Genomic DNA, 27,312 nt, shown 5'->3' with positions numbered 1-27,312 from the left:
AGTCCAAATTTGTTAATTAAAACTGCAATTGGAGCTTTGTTACTTCCCTTGTAACCTGTTTCTTTTTTCCACAGGGAAGTGTTTCAGCTCAGCCTGCTGTGCCTTTGGGGGGGAGGCACCAGCTCCACAGTTTGGGGAGCTTTACTTATAATTGTGTGCTGCGTTCTCAGCCATTCCACCCATTCCAGGCTGGTGTACGATATGTGTCCAGTCACAAACATCTCCCAACAGTTTTTCCAGATTATTTACTAGTTGTTCCTGGTTATTTACTAGTTGTTCTAGAGGACTAAATTCCACATCTCTCTATGCCACCATCTTGTCTCCTCCCTGATGATTTCTTAATCAGAGGTCTGAGAACTGCCTGAAATCATATGGAAATTTATGTGTGTGTGTGTGGGGGGGGGTAACTATTACTATGGGCAGGGAATTCATAATTTTTAATTTCAGTGGTACCTAGGTTAACAAAAAATAGTATGTCATGAAAATTCCATTAAAAAAAAGAATGCTATCATTTCTCAAAGCATGGATTTGTCCTTGTCAAGATAAATTTGTTGACAAAAGTAGAACTCAGAAATAAAAGCCCAACAAATAATACTCTATTATTTCAAGGCCAAGCCTAGTCAGGTGAAGAAATATGTGTGAAAAAAATATGTGAGTATATATGTATATACAAATAACTAAGGTTCAGTTTGAACTAACACAAAAAAAGTTCTCATAATAATGAAATTGATAGTATATTCAAGCTCTATACAGATACCACCTAGGATTTTAATTTACAAGTAAATATGACAGGCTTATTAATTTGATGTGACTAATTCTGCCTTATTGATGAATATATTCCAAGCCCCTACCACAGTGCTTGGTGTATAATAGGAACTCCTTAGAGATTAAAGAGCCAAATAAAGGAATTAAGGGATTTTAAAAAGTTAAATTTGATGCAGAGAGGTACAAATTAGTAAAAAGTATCTGGGGCCTGTAAACGATGAACACAAATAAAACATTTAACATATATACATATATTAGATTTGAAACTAGGGCTGCTATATTTATCTGGCCAATGTTACATCCTGGAAGAAATAAAGGAAAAATGCTATATTAGTAACAATAAACAACTGCTCATTCATAATTCAATTTTGTATCAATTTATCTCTAGGTCTAGCTATTGGAAAAACACATGACTGGTTTTGTTTTGTTTTGTTTTACAATATTTAATATTTAAAAGGTCTTTCTGACTAAGGCTTTCTTCCATTTTTACATTCAGGTAATATTAACTTTCTCTTAAACAAAATTCATATTTACAGTTACCTCTGAAATTTTAAAAGGATAAACAAAGCCTAAAATTTTTTACACAGATCTGTGAGTATTTGTTTAACAAAAGAATTTAAAACAGGATTGTTTTATCTTTGCCTGTTCTATCTTAGGGAATTTGCAGCAAAATCTGATTTATGAAAATTCAAATCATATACTACCTTTCAAGGATATGGTTTTTGCTGAAATAAACCTAAAAAGGTGTGTATGTGTGTTACTTTGACATTCAAAATTATAAACCGGGAATACAAATTATGGACATCTTACATCTTTCTTCACCTGTATTTACTACCTGGGTTAATCCTTCACTATAAAAGAACAGTTGGCCATGACATAAACATTGAACAACCAATATTTTCCTAAACTTTCCTCAGCAAAAGAAAAATAACTTATTTCTTTAAAATTTCCTAAGTTTTCAAAATAGAATTGATAATATATAATAATGCTTTAGAACATGCTACAGCGTTTAGATGCCTGCAGAAGAAGCTCCTGCTATTTAAAACTGGATATGACTTTATTATTCTTCATTGAATCCAGGTGCTTAATGACTGATATGTCATAAATGTCATCAGCAGACCTTTTCTTAAAGTATGTTCACTGATGCGCCAAAAAAAAAAAAAAAAAAAAAAGACTATGCTTCTGAATGACCTTGATTGTACTACTTTTAGAAACTTGTGCTCAATGAAAAGTAAGAAGCATTTAAATTTGGTGTGCTGGTGGTAAAATGATGTTTATGTCTCAAATGATGTACAAACATTTCATCGTTTTTTTTGTTTCTTTTTTTTAATAATGAAAGTGGGGCCATCACTAAGAGCTCCCTAGAGACATCATTAGAGATTAAAAAGAAAAGGCAGAAGAGGATTGTGGGAAGTTGGCAGAGTAGGAAGCACCAGAAATCAGACCATTTACCAAAACAACTATTGAACTGGCAGGAGCTGTCTGAATCAACTATTTTGAAACTCTGGAACATAGTAGAACACTGTGCAGCATCCAAGGAAAAGCTGGATGAAGAAGCTGGTAAACTACAGTAAATATCCATGAATTTCCCCCTCCATACAGTGGCTATAACATCAAAACCTAGCAATCCTAGTGGGGAGCAAGAACTAAATTTCCAGAGTTATAGCAATATAATACTCAGAATGTCGAGAAATCAAGAAAAATTTACAAAACACATCAAGAAACAGGAAAGTATGGTTCCTTCACCAAAAAAAAAAAAAAAAAAACAAACAAAAAAAAACTTGCCAGGAACCTTCTCTGAGGAAGCTCATACATTGGAACTCTTGGTCAAGCACTTTAAACCAACAGTCTTAAATTATGTTCAGTGTTATGTCTTAAAACGTAGAATACGGGGTACCTATATAGACAGAACAGACAGAAAGAAGCTAAAGTGGGGGGAGTGGCTACTCAGGGTACAGAACTGTTAACAAGGTTGAACTTAAATGTTCGATAGAGGTAAGGGTAGCTTGTTATTGGAATTATAATAGTGCTGTACTGTAAGTCAATTTGGTTGAAAGGGGTTGTTTAGAGTCATGTATGCCACCAATTAACATTACAGATACAAACAAGTTCTTGCATGAACTAGTACAAATGTATGACACTTGTACAAAGAATTAATAATAGAGTGGCATATGGGGACAAATTACCTATTGCAAGCTACAGACTACAGTTAAAAGTAATATTCTTTCATCAATAATGGGTGGGGAAAGGAATATGGGGTGTTTTCAGTTTTCTTTTTTCTAACTTTCTGATATTTTTCTTTTTGGAGCAATGGTCTAAAATTGAGTGTGACAATGACTGCACAACCAGGTGATGATACTGTGAGACATTAATTGTATACTTTGGTGAGGAATATATGGTATGTGTAGATGTCTCAATAAAATCTACAGATTAAAAAAAAAATGCTATGAAAGTAGCCAAATGAGTGTAAGGGGGAAAAGAAGAAAGTAGAATCACTAACCTCAGAAAATCTGAGAGAAGCTGTTGTTGCTATATAAACCTTTAGTGATATTAGGGATGGTTTTCTTTATTTCTATACCATGTAGAAAAGTAACACACACATAAAAAACTTAAAAAATCAAGTCCTTGAGTATACCGCTATGAGTAGTCTTTTATATTTTGTAAAGAACATGTAAGAACATGCTATACTTTAGTTCTCTTCCTCCACAATTAAAAAGCTAACAGTCTTAAATCCAAAGAACATTCACATAAATTAGATTTGCTTCTATTGACATATTTTTATCTGCTGCAACTATACTAAGGTTAATAGACCTCTTCCTATTATAGTATCTAAACTTTTATTTTTCACTATTTTATAAAGTATAATATACTACAAAATAGTGGAACAACTGCACATTGATATTAAGATAGCAACCATGCTTAAGCAAAATTCTGTTAGCTAAGAAAAGTAGTAATATTGCTCACTAGTTTGTGTTAAAAAATCTAGCATATATAAACCTACTTATAATTGTGCATAAGAGTCACACCCAGAGAACCTCTTTTGTTGCTCAGATGTGGCCTCTCTCTCTAAGCCAACTCTGCAAATAAACTCACTGCCCTTCCCCTTACATGGAACATGACTCCCAGGGGGTGTAAATCTCCCTGGCAACGTGGGATATGACTGCCAGGGATGAGCCTGGATGCAGCATCATGGGATGGAGAAAGCCTTCTTAACCAAAAGGAGACCGAGAAATGAAACAAAATTTCAGTAACAGAGAGATTTCAAATGGAGCTGAGAGGTCATTCTGGAGGTTATTCTTATGCATTATATAGATATCCCTTTTCAGTTTTTAGTGTATTGGAGTAGCTAGAAGGAAATACCTGAAACTGTTAAACTTCAACCCAGTAGTCCTGATTCTTAAAGATGACTGTATAACTATGTAGTTTACACAGTGTGACTCTGTGATTCTGAAAACTTCGTGGCTCACACTCCCCTTATCCAGTATACAGACAGATGAGTAGAAAAATGGGAACAAAAATTAAATGAATAATGGGGGGATGGGAAGTTTTGGGTGTTCTTTTTTACTTTTTTATTCTTGTTTTAATTTTTTTTGGAGCAATAAAATGTTCAAAAATTAATTGTGATGAATACACAACTATATGATGGTACTGTGAACTGATTGTTCAGTTTGGATGACTGTATGGTATGTGAATATATCTCAATAAAACTGAATTTAAAAAATTAAGCAAATAAATGGCAGACTGGCATGTCTCTCAAATTAATGGATCAAATTGTGAAGTATGCAAAAGTCAAATATGTGAAAATCAGGAACTATCTACTGAGCCACAGCACTGAGCAACTGAGTGAGACCACTGATCTATACTGAGTTATTGAGTTTTGAAAAATCAACAAAATGAATGCCTAGTCTTCGGGATTCTAGATAGGAACTGTTCCCAATTTTTGTGAGATTATGTTCTTGCTATTCACCAAACAAGACAAGATTAGTCCCCAGAACTAAAAAAGGATCCAAAAATTTCAAATGTATAGGTAAACCACAGTTGTGTGCCTATAAGCAGAATTCTGAACATACCTAAATTAACACTAAATTATCATACACAAACATAAATCACCACCCTAACCCCAGCGCCCCCAATCAATCAGTGTCTACTAAATGAAAGGCACGGACTTGACAGTATGAGAGATAATCAAACACAAGTCCCTTACCCTAAAGTTAATATAATGTAGTATTTTTTTACTAAAGCATATTCTGAAATTAAACTTAGGACATTCCCAAAATTTCTGAGTATATGTGATTTGCATTATAACTTGAAATTTTTAATTCAGTTCAAACATGTTATAGAGCTAGAAAAGAGGGGGAAGACTCCAACTTCTCAAACATGTTGTGATGGGGATGGTCCTCAACCACCAAACGTCAAAATAAAAATAAAATGAAAGACAGCAGTCTTTCCTAATGAATAGCTTCTATCTCTAGAAAGCCAAAGAAAGAATCTTTACTGAAGTAGTTTGTAATATTACTATTTCTTTGGTGGAATTTCTAATATATACAATAGATTTTACAAAAATGAGGGTGAGTTCATTTACACAAAGTTCTAAGGCCTCTAAGAATAAAAGAAAAAGCAGTTAGCAGGCTCAATGACTGGACTTAGTTAAGTTTTGTGAATTGGGTTTTTCTTTAATTAATGATTTTAAAAGCGAACGATATTGAAGTGTTTTTCAACACCATATTACACTGGTTTTTCTCTTATTTTGACATGTCATGCATGCTCCAAGAGTTGGATAGTTACTTGATTTGCTATGTCCTCTCTCAGGATATCTGATGAAAAAAGCTCAAGCAACAGTCGTTTTTGTTTTGTTTCCTCCTCCTCCTTCACACTGAATCCACTGGGTAAGACAGAACTCTTCAAAGGAACTCTTTCCATCCATGTTGCAAGCAAATAATAAGGACATGTTATAGAGCTACAGAATAATCCTTCCCTGCTATTGCATTGCCTGGATAGCCTAGGAATAAGACTTTCTCTAAGAGTTGCATATCCGGTATAAAATTATCTTAGAGATAACTGATAATGCTTAAGAATTTCATAACTGCAGAGGAAAGAAATAAAAGAAAAATTAAGATGAATTTTAAAAGATTGAAAATGTTCCAGTTGTACGAACTTACTGGTAAAATGTAACTGCTTTATAAAATGATAATTAGCATCTATTGGGGGGCTTCAAGCAGGAATTGTTTCCTTTCTAGACTCGTCTGATTATTGCACCGGAAGCAATTTGTGATAACTTTATCGTTAATGAAATTATTCTTCCACATATCTAACTCATGTAAGTTATTTTTTATTCCCTCATTATCATTTACCATCAATTTTTCCAATGGCTAAAAGTAGGTATTCATGATAATCATAATGTCCATTGAAAAGACAGATCAAAGAGAGAGATATTTCATACAAATCTGAATCACAGCTGCTGAACTGGAGAAGCAAAAATATATCCTTCTCCAATTCAGTCATGCTGATACTCCTAGCTATCCTGTACAAATGCAAAGGCCACAAAAACAGAGGAAAGTTTAACAAACCCTTTCTAAGTGTCAAGAGCTCACCAAAAACTCTTTGTTCTTTTTGTTGGGACATAATAAAATGTGGATTGATAAGAGTATCCTTTTTGCTAATCTTATCCAGAAATCTTTAAAGAATCCCTGTAAAGCTCAATTGTTGAATGTTCCTATTAGGAATCAGTTGCAACCCTCCTCACAAGCACTCCCTAGTCTCCCTTTTACACTAATCAGCTCTAACATAATACATTTCTTAATGATTTCTTTTGTTTATTGCCAGGTCTTCCCCCGAAAGAATGTAAGCTCCATGAGGTCAGAGATTTTTGTCTGTTTCAGTCACTGATATGCTCATTAATGCCTAGCAAACAGTAGGCAATCAATGAATATTTGCTGTCAAATCAATAAACCTTTTTCCTTTGTGTTCATTTAACAGTGATTTGACAAAATGGATGAGCACATTTTCTGTGCTCTGCCTATGCTTTCATTTTTATGCATTTTAAATGAAACGAAGTAATAGCTGCTCCTTCCTCACAGTGTTTTTTTCTGCAGGCAATCTTCGAACCATGACTTTAACTATATATATACAAATAATTAGAATATATAAGCAAGTTAACATTTCTGAATCAGATAAAATCAATGGGCTCTAAACCTGCAAAGCCATCCACTTGATATTGTCTTCTTAGATCTCTCAAAAGCACCTCTCACAATGTTTAAACCTAATGCAGGTTTTCCCTGTTCTATCTCACCTCCAGACAAGCCTGGCCCTCTTTCTGTGTTTTCTAACTCATAAATACCACCACCAACCCAAAGCACAAAGCAGACATTTAAAAGTCAAGGGTGAATCTTGAAGACAATTGTGTGATGGTACAGCTTATGAGGGGTGACAGTGTGATTGGGAAGGCCATGTGGATCATACTCCCCTTTGTCCAGTGTATGGATGGATGAGTGGAAAAGCAGGGGCAAAAAAAAAAAAAACTAAGGGAAGAATGGGGGGACAGTTTGGGTGTTCTGCTTTTACTCTTGTTTTTTTTTAATTCCTGCTTACACTTTTTATGGTACAAGGGAAATGTTGGGAAAAGTTGATTGGGGTGATGAATGAACAGCTATGTGATGGTAGTGTGATCAATGGATTATGTACTTTGGATGATTGTATGGTGTGTGAGTAAATCTTAATAATAATAAAAAAAAAGGTCAAGGGTGACACTTCCCTCTTCTTCACCTTCAAGAACCATTCTACCAAGACAACTCATTGGGGAAAGAATAGTCTCTTCAACAAATAGTGCTGGGTAAAATGACATCCACCTGCAAAAGAATGAATATGGACTCCTACATCACACCATAAACAAAAATTAACTCAAAATGGATCAATGACCTAAATATAAGAGCTAAAGTTATAAAACTCTTAGGAGAAATCAAGAAATTTCTTCAGGATATTGTATTAGGCAATGGATTTTTAGAGTACACTAAAGTATGAGCAACAAGAGAAAAGATAGATAAATTGAACTTTAAAACATTCATGCCTCAAAACACATTATCAAGAGTGGGAAGTCAGCTTACAGAATGGGAGAAAATATTTGGAAACCATATATCTGATACAGGTTTAATATCCAGATTATATAAAGAACTCCTAAAAAACAACAACAAAAAGACAAACAATTCAATTTAAAAATGGCCAAAGGGCTTGGAGACATTTATCCAAGGAAGATACACAAAAGGCAAATAAGGCCAAAAAGATGCTTAGCATTGGGGAAATGCAAATCAAAACCACAATGAGATAACACTTTAAAAACATCCACTAGAAGGGCCATGATTTTTAAAAATGGAAAATAACAAGTGCTGGTGAGAACACAGAGAAATAGAAACCTTAGTACATTGTTGGTGAGAATGTAAAAGGGTGCAGCTGCTTTGGAAAATAGTTTGGTGGTTCCTCAGAAAGTTAACTATAGAATTGCCACATGATCTGGCAATCCCACTTTTAGGTATAATTGAAAGCAGGGATTCAAACAGATATTTGTACACCAATGTGTACAGTCTGTCACCTTGTTTCCACCTTTCCATCTTTCCACCCCTACCATCATTCTAATCCAATCTACTGATACATCTAGCCTGTACTATTGCAATAATTACTTAATGGATCTATGATTCTATTTTGCCCTATCCCCTCCAATTTATTTCTTCCCACTGCAGCGAAAGTGATCTTTTGATTTAAGATCTCATCAGGACAATCTTTACACATGGTTTCCTATTGTAAAATTTAGGATAAGGAAAAAGAAACCTTCATAAAAGAGCCTATAAAGTCTTGAATGATTGATCTAGCGCCTATCTCCCTCTCAAGTCTAATATCATAATTTCCATCATGTTTAATTTCCAGTTTCACCTCCTTTTTTCAATTCCTAGTCCTCAGTATGCTCCCCCAGCTACAGACTTTTTCATTTAGTCTTACTTACCCTCCTTACCTTTCCCATTTTTATGTTACTATTTTTGAGAAACCTTCCCTGACCACACCAAATAGATTAAATTCCTAATTATAGTGCACTATTTACCTTTCTCCATTTTTTAAACAACTTTGAGATATAACTTATACCAGAAATGACCCACTTTAAGAATACAATTCAATGCTTTTATAGTAAATTTACTGAGTTGTGAAAATATCTCCACTAAAAGTAAACATTTCCAACATCCCCAGTAAGACTCCTCTCTGATAGCACATTTACAGTTCCAATTTTATATTTGTTCCTGAGGTTATTTGACTAAAGTCCGTCTCTCCCACTAAACTAGACCACATACTCTATAAGGACAGGGACCATATCTAGGTTTGCTTACCATTTTATCCAGTAAACAGCTGGCACTAAACTATTTGCTAAATGACTGAGGCAACACTTTTACAAATCTACTGAATTCTTTCCCAATTGACAAAAAAAAAAGAGAATAAACTATGCCATTTGTGAACTAAAGATCCAAATAGAGAGACGTAAAAACCAATTTCTAGGTAAATGTCTCAAAATAAACTCTATAACTGTATATTTCATTAATAATATTTAATATTATTTGCACTATTGTTTAGTTAATTCAATTTCCTTTTGCTAATAGAAGGCAAAATATTTTACTAAAGTCCCAGCCAATTCACAAAAAGCAATTAATTATATATAGAATGCTGGTTTCTATAATCAGATACAGTCAATTAACTGGTATTTGAGAGACTATTCAATCATGAATATGTATGAATTTCTCTGCTGATCAAAAAACAGCTTTTATCAATGACTGAAAAGCCAACAGGGTTCAAAGTTTCCTTTTCAAACAAAGAACAGTGAGAGAAACTCTTATATTTGAATCAATAAAATGAAAATTTGCATATTTATGTTGACAAATCCACCATGTTCTAAAATAATCCCAACTTGTGACACTGCAATAAAAACTATGAAGGCCATAAAGACAAAAATAAAATAAAATAAAATAAAGCAGTAGTGCATGAAAACAACCAAAACCACAAACTTTAATAGTAAAAGAATAAAGAAAAACTAAAACACAATTAAACTGTTTACATTTTAATGATCAAATGCAATCAGAAAGTCGAAATACTCAGTATTATAACGTAAACATGCTTTCAACAGTTTATAGACTAGAATCAATGATCATAGCATAGTACTGAAAATTCGATACAAATTTAACTGTAAACTTCAAGATACAGTTTGACTTAAATTATCAAATATTTATGTAAATGACATCCTTTTCCCAGAATGATTTCCAATAAATTTTAATTTTCCAACATTTTCATCACTATTTTTGAATTTGTTGGCAATTATTCAGCATCCATTGTTGCTTTACAGTTTCCTAACAGGTTCTCAGGTCTCCAGCCATGGGATTTGAGCCATACCTCCAGGGGTTGGTCCTTATTAGTTTATGCCAATCAGCTTATCTCATCTTCCTGTTCACAATGACTGGATCCTGGATGGGTACAAAACCCAAAACAAACAATAAACTCATGGAGATATCTGCCAAGGGATTCTGGGAAAGAAGTTTCTCCTTATGTATAAGGGAGCAACAGAAAAGACACTTTCTTCTCTCCTGTTGATATGAACTGGTAAACATAATCTGCCGGACTGCAGGTGGCCAACTTGAGCAAATGGGGAGAGCCAGACTTAAGAGGAAGCAGAAACTCTAAAACTGTGCTGTCTGATATAATAACCACCAGCCATGTGTGGTTACTGAACACTTGAAATGCATCTGGCCCAAATCAAGAAGTGTTGAAAAAATTTTAAAGACTTATCATGAAAAAGAATGTAAATTATCACATTAGTAATTCTCATACTTATTACATGTGAAAATGGCAATATTTTTTACATTCTGGGTTAAGTAAAAGATATTATTAAAATTTCAAGGGAAAATGGTGGAATAAGGAGAAGCAGAACTCACTCCTCCAACAAAACACCTAGGGAACAGGCAGTAACTGTTCAAAGGAGCAGTTCTGAAGCTTGGGAGACCAGGGAAGGACCATTGCAATATACAAGGAAGAGCTGGACAAAGAAACAGAGAAACTGAGGCAAAAAAAAATGTAGAAACTGCAGCAGCAAAAAAATGGAGAAACTGTGGCGGAGAAACCGGGATGCAGTCCCCAGCTCCCGGCACCCATCCTCCGCTCTTAGGCAGGCAGCCTCCGGTTAGCATGGTTTTTGCCCAGCTGGCTTCTGCAGACTAAGAAAGTCAGGGAACTCCTTCCTCCAGGGATAGAGGGAGAAGTAACACAGTTTTGATCCAACTGTTGGCCAGCGAAGTTGACAGATTAGATCCCACAGCCTCAGTCCTTTTCAGGCAGGAGTCTGGAGCACCTGGAGCGCTGTTTTCACCCACAGAAAAACTGGTGAGTTACTCAACTCTGCCATGGCTCCTGGTGCACATCCCCAATCCTCGAGGCCAACAACTTCTGGTCAGCCTGGTTCTCACCCGGATGACTGCTGTGGGCTGGGAGAGTCAGGGAAACCCTTCCCCTGGGAACAGAGAGGGATGCAGCACAGTTCAGATCCCTCTGTTGGCTGGTGGGATTGATCCTCTGGGACCCGCAGCCTTGGTCCTTTCCAGGCAGAAGCCCAGCCAATTGTGGAGCCTCTGATTCCACAGACGGAGAAATCATGGTGAGTGACTCAACATGGTCACTGCTCCCGATGCACCTCCCCCACCCACAAGGTTGGCAGGTTCTGACTGGTCCAAATCTTGCCTGGCTGGCTGCTGCCGGTGGGAAAGTCAGGGAAGCCCTCCCCACAAGATCATAGAGGGACACAGCATAGCTGTGATCCAACTGTTGGCCAGTGAAACTGATCCTCTCAGTCACACAGACCTGGTCCTTTCCAGACAGAAGCCCAGGATGCTTGCAGAGCCATTGTTTCCAAACACAGAGAAATGGTGGTGAGTGACTCAACCCTGCCACAGCTACCAGCACACATCCCCTACACTTGAGGCTGGCAGCTTCTGGTCTGCTCAGTTCTCACCAGAACGGCTGCTGCAGACTGGAAGAGTTGGGGCAGGCATCCCCCCAGGGAACAGAGGTGGAGGTGGCACAGTTCTGAACCAATAGTTGGTCAGAGAAATTAGACCACGGAATCCCACAGCTTTGGGCCTTTCCAGACAGGCACCTGCAGCACCAGGATGCCATTATTTCAACCCACCTCAGAAGCAGAGGGGAACAGGGCTAACAAACAACTTACCTTTGTAGGGTCATGGGAAATAGGTTGTCAAGAGCACCATCTGCTGGGAAGGCTGGGAAAGTGCAGTCTTGGGAAGCTGCTTTCATGACGCTCTCCCCAGGGCTCTGAGTGGGACCCTGACCCTGTTTTGGCTGGGAAATACAAACGAATCAAGTACCAAAGAAGACCTTTAACACAAACCCAAACAACAACAAAATCTTAGACAAGAAAGGGATACCAACTTTCAAAATAATTTTACCAAGATATCACATGCCCAGATAACAGCAAAAAATTATAAGATGCACTAAGAAACAAGAAGATATGGCCAAGACAAATAATCATATTAAAAAGTCAGAAGAGATGCAGAATTTAGAACAACTAATCAAGGATGTTCAAACAAACATCCTAAAATTCAATGAGATGGCTAAAGAGATAAAGGATATTAAGAAGACAGTAGAAGAGCATAAAGAATTTGAAAGAATACACAGAAAAATAACAGATCTTATGGAAATGAAAGACAATGTACATGAAATAAAAAATAAACTAGAGAAATAAAAAGGCAGATTTGAAGAAGCAGAAGAAGGAATCACTGAATTAAAACAGAGCAACCAAACAAAAGAACAAATGGAGAAAAAAAAATGGAAAAATTTGAACAGGGTATCAGAGAAATAACTGATAACACAAGGCACACAAACACACACCAACATAGGTGTCACAGTGGCAGAAGAGTAGGGAATAGGGCCAAGAAAAGTATTTTAGGAAATAATAGCTGAAAATTTACTAACTCTTATAAAAAACATAAATATGCACATCCAAGCAGCTCAATATACTCCAAATAGAATAAATCCAAATAGACCCACTCCAAGACATATGCTAATCAGAGAGTAAAATGCCAAAGAGGAGAGAATTCTGAAAGCAGCAAGAGAAAACCAATTCACCACATACAAGGGAAGCCATATATTACTAAGTGCTGATTTCTCATCAGATAGCATGGAAGGGAGAAGGCAGTGGATGATGTATTTAAGATTCTGAAAGAGGGAACAGTCAGCCAAGAATTCTTTTTCAGGCAGAACTGTCCTTCAAAAATGAGGGAGAGTTTAAAATATTCACAGATAAACAGAAGCTGAAAGAGTTCACAATCAAGAGAACTGCCTACAAGAAATACTAAAGGGAGTTCTGCTGGCTGAAAAATGAAAAAAGACAGGAAAGACGGAGGCTTTGAGGAATGTATGGAAATGAAGATTAGCAATAAGGATAGCTCAAAGGATAAAGAGAAAAAAACTGATCTGACAAATAAAAGCAAAGGATAAAATGGAAGAAGTAAGGACTGCTTTTACAGTACTAACATAGAAAGTTAATGAAATAAACACCCCAAACAAAAGACAGAGATTGGCAGAATGGATTAAAAAAAAAAATATGATCAATCTATATGCTGTTTATAAGAGATTCATTTTAGACCAAAAGACAAAAATAGGTTGAAAGTGAAATGATGGAAAAAGATATTCTATGCAAGCAGTAACCAAAAAACAAAAACAGAAACCTGGGGTAGCTATCAGACAAGATAGACTTTAAATGCCAAAATGTTATAAGAAACAAAGAAGGACACTATATATTAAGAAAAGGGGCAATTCACAAAGAAGAACTGACAATCATAAATATTTATGCACCTAATATTTATGAGGCAAATACTGGCAAAACTAAAGGAAGTAATAGATGCAGCTATAGTAATAGAGGGAGACTTCAACAAACCACTCCCTTCAATAGAAAGAACATATAAACCAAGAATTAATAAGGAAATAGAGAACCTAATAATATAATAAATGAACTAGACCTAGCAAACATATATAAAACACTGCACCTCAAAACAGCATGATATACTTTCTTTTCAAGTGCCCATAGAACATTCTCTAGGACTGACAACATGCTGGGGCACAAACAGATCTTAATAAATTTTAAAAGACTGAATCAATACAAAACAGCTTTTCTGATTATAATGGAATGAAGCTGGAACTAATAATAGCTGTAAAACTGGAAAATTAAAAAATATATGGAGGTTAAAGAACATGCTCTTAAACAATCAGTGTGTTACAGAAGAAACTGCAAGAGAAATCAGTAAATACCTCAAAACAAATGAAAACAAGAACAAAACATATCCAAGCTTACGAGACATAGTGAAGGCAGTGCTGAGAGGGAATTTTATAGCATTGAATGCCTATTTTAAAAAGGAAAAAAGAGATAAAATCAAAGACCTAAACTGAACATCTGGAGAAATTAGAGAAAGAACAGCAAACTAATCCTAAAGCAAGGAGAAGGACAGAAATAACAAAGATTAAAGCAGAACTGAATAGAACAGAAAAAAAAAAGAGAGAGAGAGAGAGAATCAACAAAACCAAAAGTTGGTTCTCTGAGAGGACCAATAAAATCAACAAAACCTTAGCTAGACTGACAAAGAAGAATAGAGAATATGCAAATAAATAAAATCAGAAATGAGAGAGGGGTCATTACCACAGAACCAGAAGAAATAAAAAAGATCATAAGAGGATATTTTGAACAACTGTATGCCAAAAACTAGACAACTTAGATGAAACGGACAATTTTTTAGAAAGACACAAACAACCTACACTAACTACAAGAAATAGAAGATCTCAACAAACGAATCACAAGTAAAGAGACTGAATCAGTTATCAAAATTCTCCCAACAAAGAAAACCCCAGGACCCAATGGCTTCATAGGGGAATTTCACCAAGCATTCCAAGAAGAATTAATATCAATTCTGCTCAAACTCTTCAAGAAATTGAAGAAAAGGGAACACTACCTAACCCATTCTATAAGGCCACCAATCATCCTACTATGAAAGCCAGATCAAGACACAAGAATATAAAACTACAGACTGATCTCTCTAATGAATATAGGAAAAGGCTGTGCTCCCAAGAAAAGAGGACCATAGAGCCAGGTACCAACTCCAGCTCTTGACTGGTGTTCCAGGGAGGCTGGTGACCAGCTCTGAAAACAGGCTATCCCCACCCCCAAACAGCCCGTTAAAGAAAGCAGCAGGCATTCTCTGGTTTCAGCCTTGCCCCAGGCAAGGGTGGAAGTATGGCTGACTGAGAGACAAAGTAATTAATCAGGTGGAGATAGCTCCCCAAAGGGTATACCTTCTCCAAGAAAAGTGAAGGGCAGAGTCCAGCTCAAGTTTGTAGCAGCTCCCATTCAGAGAATTTAGACCCCAGGGGCTGGAATATCAGCAACAATTTCAACCAACAAAAAGCAGAGTCCAGCCTGTCTCAAACCACAACAGTTTCAACATACAAAAAGCAGAACCCAGCCTGTCTCAAATATGTTCCCAACAGGGGTGGAGAGGGGGCTGCTTGACAATCCTGTAACTTTTACACCTAGCACGGAACAGTGGAATGAAGAGCTGCTCCCTGCTACCCGCCCCCAAAAAACAGGGGGTGCAAAGACCAACACAAATGGTGTTATTTAGAGAATTCAGATGCCAGGAGATGAAAACAGAAACAGTTTAAGCCTACCTTCAGAATCAGCCTCTGTCTCAACCACACCCCAGGCAGGGACGAGAGCTGCTGAGAAAATTAAAGGCATAGTACCACTTTACACCTGTGGGGCGCAGAGGACTGAAAAGTGCTATCTTCTGGTTAGGACAGAAAAAGCACAGAATCAAGAGGCTTCACAAGTAAAACTAGCACCCTGCTGGATCTCAGCCCCAAGGAACATTGATAAAGATCTACATTCCTTTGGGAGTTCTGGGCCTCTCTTATCTGGGAAAATCTGACTGTGGTCAATCCTATCTGGGGGAACACTCCACCCAGAGAAAGCGCTTCAGATAAAACCTGCTAGAAGTACCAAATGACTGTTAAAAACATATAGAGGCAAAAAGCAAAACAAAATAAACAGGAGAACAATGTTCCCTGAGGAAGAGGGAAGAGGAAACTTTCTCCTGGGGACAAAACAATTACACAAAAAGAAGGCAATCAAAAAACTTCCATAAAGGCAGGGCAAGATTCAGAAAAGAAAGAGCTTAAAAATTCTGATCAGTTAAACAGAAGCTATGCTAGAGGTCTAGAATTAAGTGGAACTGAATGTCAAAGAACAGTTAGAAAACAAAGCAATCAACAAGAAAACCTTAGATAAAACAGAGAAAACAACCTCCAGAATAAACTAATCAAGAAAACTACATGCCTAGACACCAGAAAAAAAAAAATCACAAGTCATGCTACAAAGCATGAAGATATGGCCCAGTCAAAGGAAAAAACTAAATCTTCAGAAGAGATAAAGGTGTTGAAACAACTAATTAAAGATGTTCAAATAAATCTGCTAAATAAATTCAATGAGTTGAAGGAACATACGGAAGAAGAGTTGAAGATTATAAAGAAGACACTGACACTGGGTGACCATAAAGAAGAACTCAGAAGCTTGGGAAGAAAAAAAAAAAAAAAAAAAAAACTGACGGAACTTATGGGAATGAAAGACTAGAAGAAATGAAAAACACAATGGAGACATACAACAGCAGATTTGAGGAGGCAGATTAAAGAATTAGTGAACTAGAGGACAGACCATCTGAAATACTACACACATAAGAAGAGCTAGAAAAGAATGAAAAAATATGAGGAGGGTCTCAGCCAATTGAATGACAACATGAACTGCATGAATATATGTGTTATGGGTACTTACAAAGGAGAAGAGAAGGGAAAGGGGGCAGAAAGAATAATGGAGGAAATAATCACTGAAAATTTCCCAACTCTTACGAAAGACATCAAATTACAGGTCCAAGAAGCACAGCATACCCCAAACCAGAACAGACCCAAAGAGACCTACTCCAAGACACTTACTAATCAGAATGCCACAATGCCAAAGACAAAGAGAGAATTCTGAAAACAGGAAGGAAATAGCAATTCATCACAAATAAAGGAAGCTCAATAAGATTAACTGCGGATTTCTCAGCAGAAACCATAGAGGAGAGAAGGCAGGGATATGATATATTTAAGATACGGAAACAGAAAATTGCCAACCAAGAATTCTATAGCCAGCAAAACTGTCCTTTAAAAATAAGGGAGACTTTAAAAAATTTACAGATAAACAGACACTGAGAGGGTTCTTGAACAAGAGACCTGCTCGACAGGAAATACCGAAGGGAGTGCTACAGGCTGATAGGAAAAGACAGGAAGAGAGGTTTGGAAGGGAGGGTAGAAATGAAGATTATCAGTAAGGGTAACTAAAAGGGTAAAAGGAGAATAAAATAATAAGATATGACATATAAAATCCAAAAGACAAAATGGTTGAAGAAAGTACTGCCTTTACAGTAATAGCATTAAATTTTAATGGATTAAACTCCCCAATAAAAAGACATAGACTGGCAGAATGGATTAAAAACAGGATACATCTATATGCTGTCTACAAGAGACTCATCTTAGAACAACAGATACAAATAGGTTGAAAGTGAATGGCTGAAAAAAGATACTCCATGTAAATAACCAAAAAACTGCTAGGGCTGCTATACTTACATCAGATAAAATAGACTTTAAATGCAAAATAGTTCTAGGAGACAAAGAAGGACATCATATATTAATAAAATAGGCAATTCACCAAGAAGAAAAAACAATCATAAATATTTATGCACCTAGTCAGAGTGCCCCAAAATATGTAAGGCAAAGATTGGCAAAACTGAAAGGAGAAATAGACATTTTTACAATAATAGGAGACTTCAATACAACACTCTCATTAATAAACAGAACATCTAGACAGAGGAGAAATAAGGAGACAGAGAACGTGCATAATATGATAAATGAGCTATGTCTAACAAATATATATATAGAAGATTGCACCAAAACACAGCAGGAAATACTTCATTATTCTCAAGTGCTCACGGATCATTCTCCAGGACCACATGCTGGGTCACAGAAAAAGGTCTCAAGAAGTTTTAAAAGACTGAAATTATACATACCACATTCTCTGATCATAACGGAATGAAGCTGGAAATCAGTAACACGCACAAAACTGGAAAATTCACAAATATATGGAGGACAAATACACTCTACATCAGTGTGTCAAAGAAGTTACAAATGAAATCAGTAAATATCTGGAGACAAATGAAAATGAGAACACAATATACCAAGACTTATGGGATGCAGTGAAGACAGTGCTGAAAGGGAAATTCATAGCCCTAAATGCCTAAATTAAAAAGGAAGAAAGAGATAAAATCAAAGACCTAACCACACACCTGGAGGAACTAGAACTAGAACAGCAAACTATCACCAAATGAAGCTAGAAAGAAACAAACAGTAGAGCAGAAACAAATGAAATTGAAAATAAAACAAAAAAAAAAATTGAGAAAATAAACAGAAGCAAAAATTGATTCTTTGGGAGCATGAATAAAATTGTCAAACCCTTAGCTAGAATAACAAATAAATAAAGACAGACAATGCAAATAAAATCAGAAATGAGAGGGGGGACATTACTACCGACCCCATGGAAATAAAAAGAATCATAAGAGGACACTATGAACAACTGTATGCCAAGATAACAGACAACCTAGATGAAATGGACAAATTCCTAGAAACACAAGAACAAAGTACACTGATTCTACAAGAAACAGAAGACCCCAACAGACCAATTACAAGCAAAGAGATTGAATCAATCATCAAAAACCTCCCAAGAAAGAAAAGTCAAGGACCAGATAGCTTCACATATGAATTTTACCAAGTATTCAAAAAGGATTAGTACCAATCCTGCTCAAACTCTTCAAAAAAAAATTGAGGAGGTGAAGCTACCTAACTCATTTGATGAAGCAACATCACCCTAATACCAAAGTCAGACAAAGATATTACAAGGAAAGAAAATTACAGACCTATTATCTCTTTAGTGCATATAGATGCAGAATTCAAATCCAGCAGCACATTAAAAGAATTATACACCATGACCAAGTGGGTTTCATTCCAGGTATGCAAATGGCTTAACACAAGAAAATCAATTAATGCAATATACCACATTAAAAAATTGAAAGGCAAAAACCACATAATCATCTCAATTGATGCAGACAAGGCATCTAACAAAATCCAGCATGCTTTCTTAATAAAAACACTTCAAAAGGTAGGAATCAAAGGAAACTTCCTCAACATGATAAAGGACATATATGAGAAACCCACAGCTAACATCATACTCAACTGTGAGAGACTGAAATCTTTCCCTCTAAGATCAAAAACAAGACAAGGATGTCCACTGGCATCACTGTTACACAACACTGTGCTAGATGTTCTAGCTAGAACAATTAGGTAAGAAAAAGAAATAAAAGGCATCCTACACAATAAAACGAGGTATGCCTATATATATCAGGTCAAAAGGACCAAGTTTCTTATCCCTAAAAACAGAGAGTAGTTGAGATGTGTATAGTATACTAAATTTTAGTATACTACAATTTTCCCTTAATAAAATGCATCATATTCTAATTAGGGTGAGAGAAAAGCAGTTTGTATAGCAGACATGGATGTAGGTTTGCTTTATAATACTGGACCTTCAAAGGGCATTTATAAAAATAAAAATTATATAATGAACTCTAAAAAAAAAAAAAAAGGCATCCTAATTGGAAAGGAAGGAGTATAACTTTCACTATTTGCAGAGGACATGATCCTATATTTAGAAAGCCCTCAAAAAAATACAACAAAGTTAATTGAGCTAATACACAAGGTCAGCAAAGTGGCGGGATACAAAATCAACACACAAAAATCAGCAATGTCTATACACATTATGAAGAGTTAATCAAGAAAAAAATTCCATTCAGAATAGCAACTAAAAAAATAAAATATCTAGGAATAAACTTAACTAAGGATGTAAAAGACCTATTCACAGAAAACTACAAAACGTTGCTACAAGAAATCAAAGAAGACCTAAATAAATGGAAAGACATTCCATGTTCATGGACTGAAAGGCTAAAATATCATTAAAATGTTAATTCTGCCCAAGTTTTCTACAGATTCAATGCAATACCAATCAAAATTCCAACGGCCTACTTTGCAGAAATGGAAAAGCTGATTATCAAATTTATTTTGATGGGAAAGAGGCCTCAAATAGCCAAAGACATCTTGAAAAAAGAAGCTATACTGTGGGAAGGCTCACAGTTCCTGACTTTAAAGTACATTATAAAGCCGTAATGTTCAAAAAAACATGGTACTGGCTTAAAGACAGACTATCAATCGATCAATCAATCAATCAGTTGATCAGAAACAGACTCAGATTTATGATCAATTGATTTTTGACAAGGCTCCCAAATTACTCAACTGTGTAAGAACAGTCTCTTCGATAAATGATGCTGGGAGAACTGGATGTCTAAATCCAAAAGAATGAAAGACAACCTCTATCTCACTCCCTATAGAAGAATTAACTCAAAATGGATCAAAGATCTAAGAGCCAGTACCATAAGACTCCTAGAAAAAAAACATAGGAAACATCTTCAAGACCTAGTGACAGGCGGAAGTTTCCTAGACCTTACTCCCAAAGCATGAGCAACAAAAGAAAAAATAAGGTAAATGGGACTTCCTCAAAATTGAATACTTTTGTGCTTTAAAGGACTTTGTCAAAAGGATGGAAAGTCAGCTGACTCAAGGGGAGAAAATATTTGGAAACTTCTACCTGATACGGTTTGATATCTAGAATACATAAAGAAACCCTACAACTCTACAATAAAAAGACAAACAACCCAATTAAAAAATGGGCAAAACACACAAATAGACATTTTTCCAAAGAGGAAATACAAATGGCTAAAAAGCACATGAAAACATGCTCAGCTTCACTAGCTATTAGGGAAATGCAAATAAAAACCACAATGAAATATCATTTCACACTTATCAGAATGGACACTATTAGGAAATTACAAGTATTGGAGAGGATGTGGAGAAAATAGGAACACTTTAGTCAGTGCTGATGGGAATGTAAAATGGTACAGTCACTGTGGAAGACAGTTTGGTGGTTCCTCAGATAGCTAAGTATACAGTTGCCCTACAATCTGGCAATCCCACTACTCGGTATATACCCAGAAGAACTGAAAGCAGGGACGCGATTTGCACACTGATGTTCACAGTGGCATTAGTCACAACTGCCAAAAGGGGGAAACAACCCAAGTGTCCATCAACAGATGAATGAATAAACAAAATGTGGTCTATACATACGATGGAATATTATTCAGCAGTAAGAAGGAATGAAGTCCTGAGGCATGTGACAACATGGATGAACACTGAGGACATGATGTTGAGTGAAATAAGTCAGAACCAAAAAGACAAACATTGTTATGATCTCACTAATATGAGCTAATTATAATATGTAAACTCATAGACACAGAATTTAGAGTATAGGTTACAAGGAGACAGAATGAGGCTAGAGAATGGGGAGCAGTTGCTTAAGATATGCAGAATTTTTAACTAGGTTGAATTTAAACGTGTGGAAATGGATAGAGGTGATGGTAGCACATTATTGTGAGTATAATTAACAGTGCTGAATTGTGTTTGAATGTGGTTGAGAGAAGTTTAGAGTCATATATGTCACCAGAGGGAAAGCCAAAGGTTATAACACAGGACTGTATAATACAGTAAATTTTGTGGTGGACAATGACTGTGATTAAGAGTACAAATATAAAAAAACTGTACAAAACTATTACAAGGAGGTAGTAACAGTAGTATATAGGGAAACATGTACCTATTGCAAACTATGGACTATAGTTAACAGTAATATCTTAATATTCTTCCATCAACAGTAACAAATGTACCACACCAATGTTAGGGGTCAATGATAGGGATGATAAGGGGTATGGGATGTTTGGGGCATTCTTTTTTTTTTTTTTTTGGAGTAATAAAAATGTTCTAAAATTGATTGTGGTGATGAATGAAAAACTATGTGATGACACTGTGAGCCACTGTATAGTTTGGACAGATTGTATGCTGTGTGAATATATCACAATAAAATTGCATTAAAATTAATTTCACCTGGTTCTTTCAACTTTCTCAGTGTGGCTACTAGAATACTTAAATTTAATACCTGACTGACATTATTTTCTATGTAATAGTGCTGCTCTAGCAAGTTGAGAATGCAAAGTAAAACAAAACAAAATGAAATAAATAAAAAATAAAAAGCATTACTGATGATATCTTAGAGTCTCTGGATCAAGTTTTGCCTGAAGCCTGCCGTACGTTTGGATTTTTCAGCTATACAAACCAATGAATGACTTTTATAGTTTGTTTCTGTAGATTTAGTTTGCAGTATTTCTTCTATTGTCATGATTGAAGAAATAAAAATATGTTCCACAGAATTTTCATTTGTAGTTCTTTCACTGTTATTCATATGCACTTATAATATACTCATTGGTTTTTATAAAGCACTTCATTTCTGTTACAGGTATTACGTTTCTAAGTATAAGACAGTTTTTAAACAAAGTAGAATAAATTCTAAGCAATTAATTAAGTTCTCACTGAAGAAAGAGAGAAAAAAGAAATTCTCACTCAATTTAAGACTACATATTCACTTATTAATTCACATGTTTCCTGAGCCCCTTCTTAGGCTAGAGATGTCAGAGATTTAACTGCCACATCAACTGTCATGGTTGCCTATTGGGCTGTGATTCAAGAGATGCTAAGCTACATTAGATAAAAATGTTTGTCAAGATCAAGGAGAAGAGTGAAGGTATGTACCCTGATAATTTGCCTCTCCTGCAAAATAGTGCCTTTTCATAGTTAAAACTGGAAAAAGATTATTTTGATGACTTAATTTTAAAGTTTTAATTAAGTTAAATTTCATACTAACTGCTCATTAACGGATGGGTTATATATTTGGTCCCCAATTACAAGTTCACCTCTAAGTTCCCAAACACAGGTTTTACTGTGTAAGTCCCAACCATTTTCTACTATGCAATTTGATAATTTAGGTATATAAAATTCTAGATCTTTCTAAACAGATTAATTCAGGTATAAGACACTTAGCTCACCTATCTCAAGTGGTCCTGATTTACAAGCAGGCCATATCTCTTAAGAACAGATCAAAGAGCCTCCTATCATTCATTTAGCAAATAGTTACTGAGCATTTACAATATGTCAGGCACTATGCTGGGTGCTCTGGATTATATATATATGTATACACATAATTTTTTAAAAATTTCTGAGCAGGGTTCTTGCAGTTATGGAATTTACAGTTCTAGTGGGAAGAAAAACAAATAATTACAATAAATTGTGATGACCATTATTATAGGGGAACTACAGTGTAATCCAGAAGCATGTAAGAGAGAGAGCTAATTTAGTCTAGGGGATTATATTTAAATTGAGATATGAAAAATTAAAGTTTGAGAATTAGGGAATGGGATTGTGAAGTAAAAGTTGGAGGGAAAAGAATCTTACTTACTTAGGAAGAACAGTATGTGGGATAACTGAGGCAGGAAGTCTGCCCAACCAAGGAACTGAAAGAAGTTCAGTATAGCTGGAATACCAAGGGCAAGAAGTTAAGTAGAAGTAATTGGGTGCAAATATCTTATAAGAGTCTTATAAGCCATATTAAATAGTTTGGACTTTATCCTAAAGGGCAGTGGTTTACCACTGAAAAATTTAGGGAGTAATATTATTCATCTGGCTATCCTGTGGGGAAAGAGGGTAAGACCAGCATCAAAAAGTGCTATTAGGAGGTTTTGCAGTAATCAGTCTAGGCCATCTTTGAAGGCTTAGACCAGGGTGATTGCAAGAAGAAAGAGAGATGGTGAAACTCAAGAAAAAACTTAGAAAACAGAATTCAAGCAGATGTTGCCTGAAGGAGATAAAAGAGTCAAAGATAAACCCCAGGTTTTCAGCTTGAAGAGATGTTTGATTGGTGGTATCATTTCCTGCAATAAGCAACTCTGGAAGAAGAGAAAATCTAAGTGCGGTTTTTTAGAAATGATTTTGAGTTGACTTTGAGACACCCAAGAAGAAATGTGTGATTATATGTAAAACTCTCTGGCACTCAACAGATAGGTCTGGGAGTGAACTGAGGCTATAGAAGAAGATGAGCTTGCCTACGGAGGAAGCACAGATAAGAAGAAAATAGGGCTTGGTGCAGAGCTTTGAAAACACTGATATTTAACGGAGGGCAAGAAGACGACTATGGAAGAAGCTAAGCGAAGGAAATGTTTTAAAAAGGAGGGCTGATCATGATAAAAATTGCATGTGCTTATTGGCCATTCACGTATCTTCTTCGGTGAAATGTCTATTGAAATGTTTGCCCTCTTATTATTGAGTAGTTAGAATTCTTTATATATTCTGGATACAAGTCCTTTATCAGATACATGACATGCAACTCAGCATGATAAAAACTGCTGAGATATAAAACTGTAAGACTGAAATTTGTCTACGGATTTCACCAACATTGTAAAAGCAGTTTTGGAGATCAGTGAAGGTGTATGCCAGATTCTAGTGGGTTGAGGAGTTCAGGAAAGGTCAGGAAACGGAGGTGAGAGTCATCAATATTGTCTGTAGAGGAAAGAGAAATGTGGCAGAATCTGAATGGGAAAGTGAGTTTGAGGGAACTTTTGTTTTCTTTTCATTTTCTTTTTAAGATTGGAAACACGTGAGCTTCTTTAAACACTAATAAGAGATAGTATCTACCTCTCTTTAAAGAGCTTGAAAATACCAGATAATCATTTCCCATTTCCTTTAGAAATAGGAGTAGTGATAGATGCACCTGCCTCAGATTTTAAGTTAGGAATTTGGATTGCAAACAACCAGAAAGAATCCTCTTAAGGAGAGAGAGCAGTCACAGCCAGATTAAATTTCAGGGGCAGCAGCAATAAGAGTCAACTAGCAGCAGCATCTCTCCAGGGCCAACATTATCAAGGAAACAAAAGTAACAGTGTCCTAACCAGACTGTTCCTGTGATATAACCCTGGCTGTGGTTCTAACCAGGGAATAGCCTCCCACACTCTTATCCACTGTCCAAGCCTGGTTCTCTAGTCTTCCAGAAATTCTAGGAGTTTCCTAATATCCATTCAATGAATTTATTTGTTGCCTAGAAAAGCCAACTAAGAAGCCTGACTGCTTGCAGAATTACAATAAATGATAGCTTTTATGTCAATGGCAAAGTGGAAAAACAGCTCCCCCAACACACAACAGGATATCTGGTTTGAAATAGGGACTCGGTCATTTAGCATCACTCACTCAACAAGCAAACTCTAGTATATAAGCAGCTGTCTAAAGTAGAGGCTAAAGAACAGAGTAAGGTACCTGCCACTGACCTCCCATTTCATTAGTCTTGGTGATTCTTTAAAGTGAACACCAATTTTAACAAGAGTTAAAAGGCTTTCACTTCAAAAGAAATAAGAATAAGAAAAGACATGCTGGATTAGGAGAAAATAGTTGCATATCATGTATCTGATAAAGGACTTGTATACAGAATATATAAAGAATTCTAACTACTTAATTAAAAGAGGACAAACAATCCAATAGACATTTCACCAAAGAAGATATGTGAATGGCCAATAAGCACATGCAAAGATTCTCAATGTCACTAGTTATCAGGGTAATGCAAATTAATACCAGAATGCTATTCCACTTCACTCCCATTTAAATGGCTATAATCTAAAAGATAGACAATAACAAGTGTTGAAAAAGATGTGGAGAATGGCAACTCTCTGGCCATCTCATACTTAGCTGGTGGGAATGTAAAACAGTTTGGTAGTTTCTTAAAAAGTTAAACATAAATTTACCATATGGGTGAACAATTTCATTCCTAGGTATCTACCCAAGAGAAGTGAAAACAAGTTCACACACAAACTTGTGTGCACATGTTCACAGCAGCATTACTCATAATATTCCCCCCAAAGTGGAAACAACCCAAATGCCCATCAGCTGGTGAATGGATTACAAAATGTAGTTTGCCATATAACTGAATACTATTCAGCAATAAAAAGGAACAAAATAGTGATATCTGATACAACATGGATGGAACTCAAAAATACTATGCTAAGTCAAAGAAGTCAGACACAAAAGCCCAATTATTAGTAAATGACTCCATTTATATAAAATGTCCAGAAAAGGCAAATCTATAGAGATAGAAAGGGTAAGAGTGGTTGTCTGGGATTGGAGAGTGAGAATAGGAATTAAATGTTAAAGAGCATGAGGGAGATTACAGAGGTGATAAAAAAAATGTTCTAAAACTGGATTGTGGTGATGTCTGCACAAATTAGTAAATTTACTAAAAATCAGTGAACTGTGCAGTTAAAACAGGTGATTTTTATGGTATGTAAATTATGCCTCAATAAAATCGTTTTTTAAAAAAAGCTCCCATGCCTCATTTTTTGGTCTTCATAGGAAGGCAACTCACCACTTTTACAAGTCAGGTACTTGAGTATTGTTTGTAGGAGCAGTGCTTGTTGTGGGTACCAGTGAAACAAGCTTTCCCAGCATAGAAATTATTCCTAATAGACAGCATTTTTAGCATTTACATGTTCTAAGACACTACTTCTCAAAGCGTGATCTGCAGACCAGGGCCTATCCATGGTCTGTTTGTATCTGGTCCAAGACTAGGTGTTCCAGTTTGCTAATGCTGCCGTTTGCAATACTCCAGGATATGGACTGGCTTTTATAAAGCAGGTTTATTTGGTTACAAAGTTACAGTGTTAAGGTCATAAAGTGTCCAAGGTAAGGCATCAATAATCAGGTACCTTCACTGAATGATGGCCATTGGTGTCTGGAAAACCTCTGTTAGCTGGGAAGGCATGTGACTGGTGTCTGCTTGCTCCCAGGTTGTGTTTCAAAATGGCATTCACCAGTGTTGCTCTTGGGGCATTTTGTCCTTTCTTAGCTGCAGGTGCTCTTCAAAATATCACTCTCAGTTGCTCTCCAAATTGTCACTCACAGTTGCTCCAAGTTCCTTCTGTTTGTCAGTTCTTTATATGGTTCCAGTAATTTAATTCAGACCTATCCTGAATAGGTGGGGTAACACCTCCACAGAAATTATCCAATCAAAGGTCTTGTCCACAGTTGATTGAGTCACATCTCCATGAAACAATCAAAGGATTCCAACTTAATCAACCCTAATATGTCTGCCCACACAAGATTGCATCAAAGAACATGCCCTGTGGAGGGGCATAATATATCCACACTGGCACACTAGGTAATTACAAAAATTGAGAATAAATGTTTAGAAACTTTTAATGGCATTTTGACATACTAATTATATCTGTTGAATCTGATAATAAAAAATTGGGGCTGTATCTTATATTTCTTTGGTTATTTTTTTTCCATTTAATTTTCCTAGCACTTCGTATTTATTGCAAATCACAGAAAAATCAGTCAATGATCAGAAATTTT

General features: G+C 35.9%; 1 protein-coding gene across 7 annotated transcripts in view; it reads right to left on the bottom strand.

Annotated features, from left to right (window-relative positions):
- Nucleotides 1-27,312, bottom strand: part of HMBOX1 (homeobox containing 1) — a 262,433-nt gene that overhangs the window by 215,420 nt on the left and 19,701 nt on the right. For all 7 annotated transcript variants that reach the window (XM_037813411.1, XM_037813405.1, XM_037813406.1 and 4 more), the window contains exons 2-3: nucleotides 12,008-12,138; nucleotides 10,183-10,253 (exon numbers count right to left, since the gene is read on the bottom strand). The gene's annotated coding sequence lies outside the window, so the exon portion shown is untranslated. The remainder of the gene's footprint in view (nucleotides 1-10,182; nucleotides 10,254-12,007; nucleotides 12,139-27,312) is intronic.

The sequence above is a fragment of the Choloepus didactylus genome, chromosome 20 (genome assembly GCF_015220235.1).
Source record: "Choloepus didactylus isolate mChoDid1 chromosome 20, mChoDid1.pri, whole genome shotgun sequence".
NCBI classification, from domain to species: Eukaryota; Metazoa; Chordata; class Mammalia; order Pilosa; family Megalonychidae; genus Choloepus; species Choloepus didactylus.
Note: the sequence above shows the minus strand (reverse complement) of the source record. Positions and strands in the feature narration are given on the sequence as shown.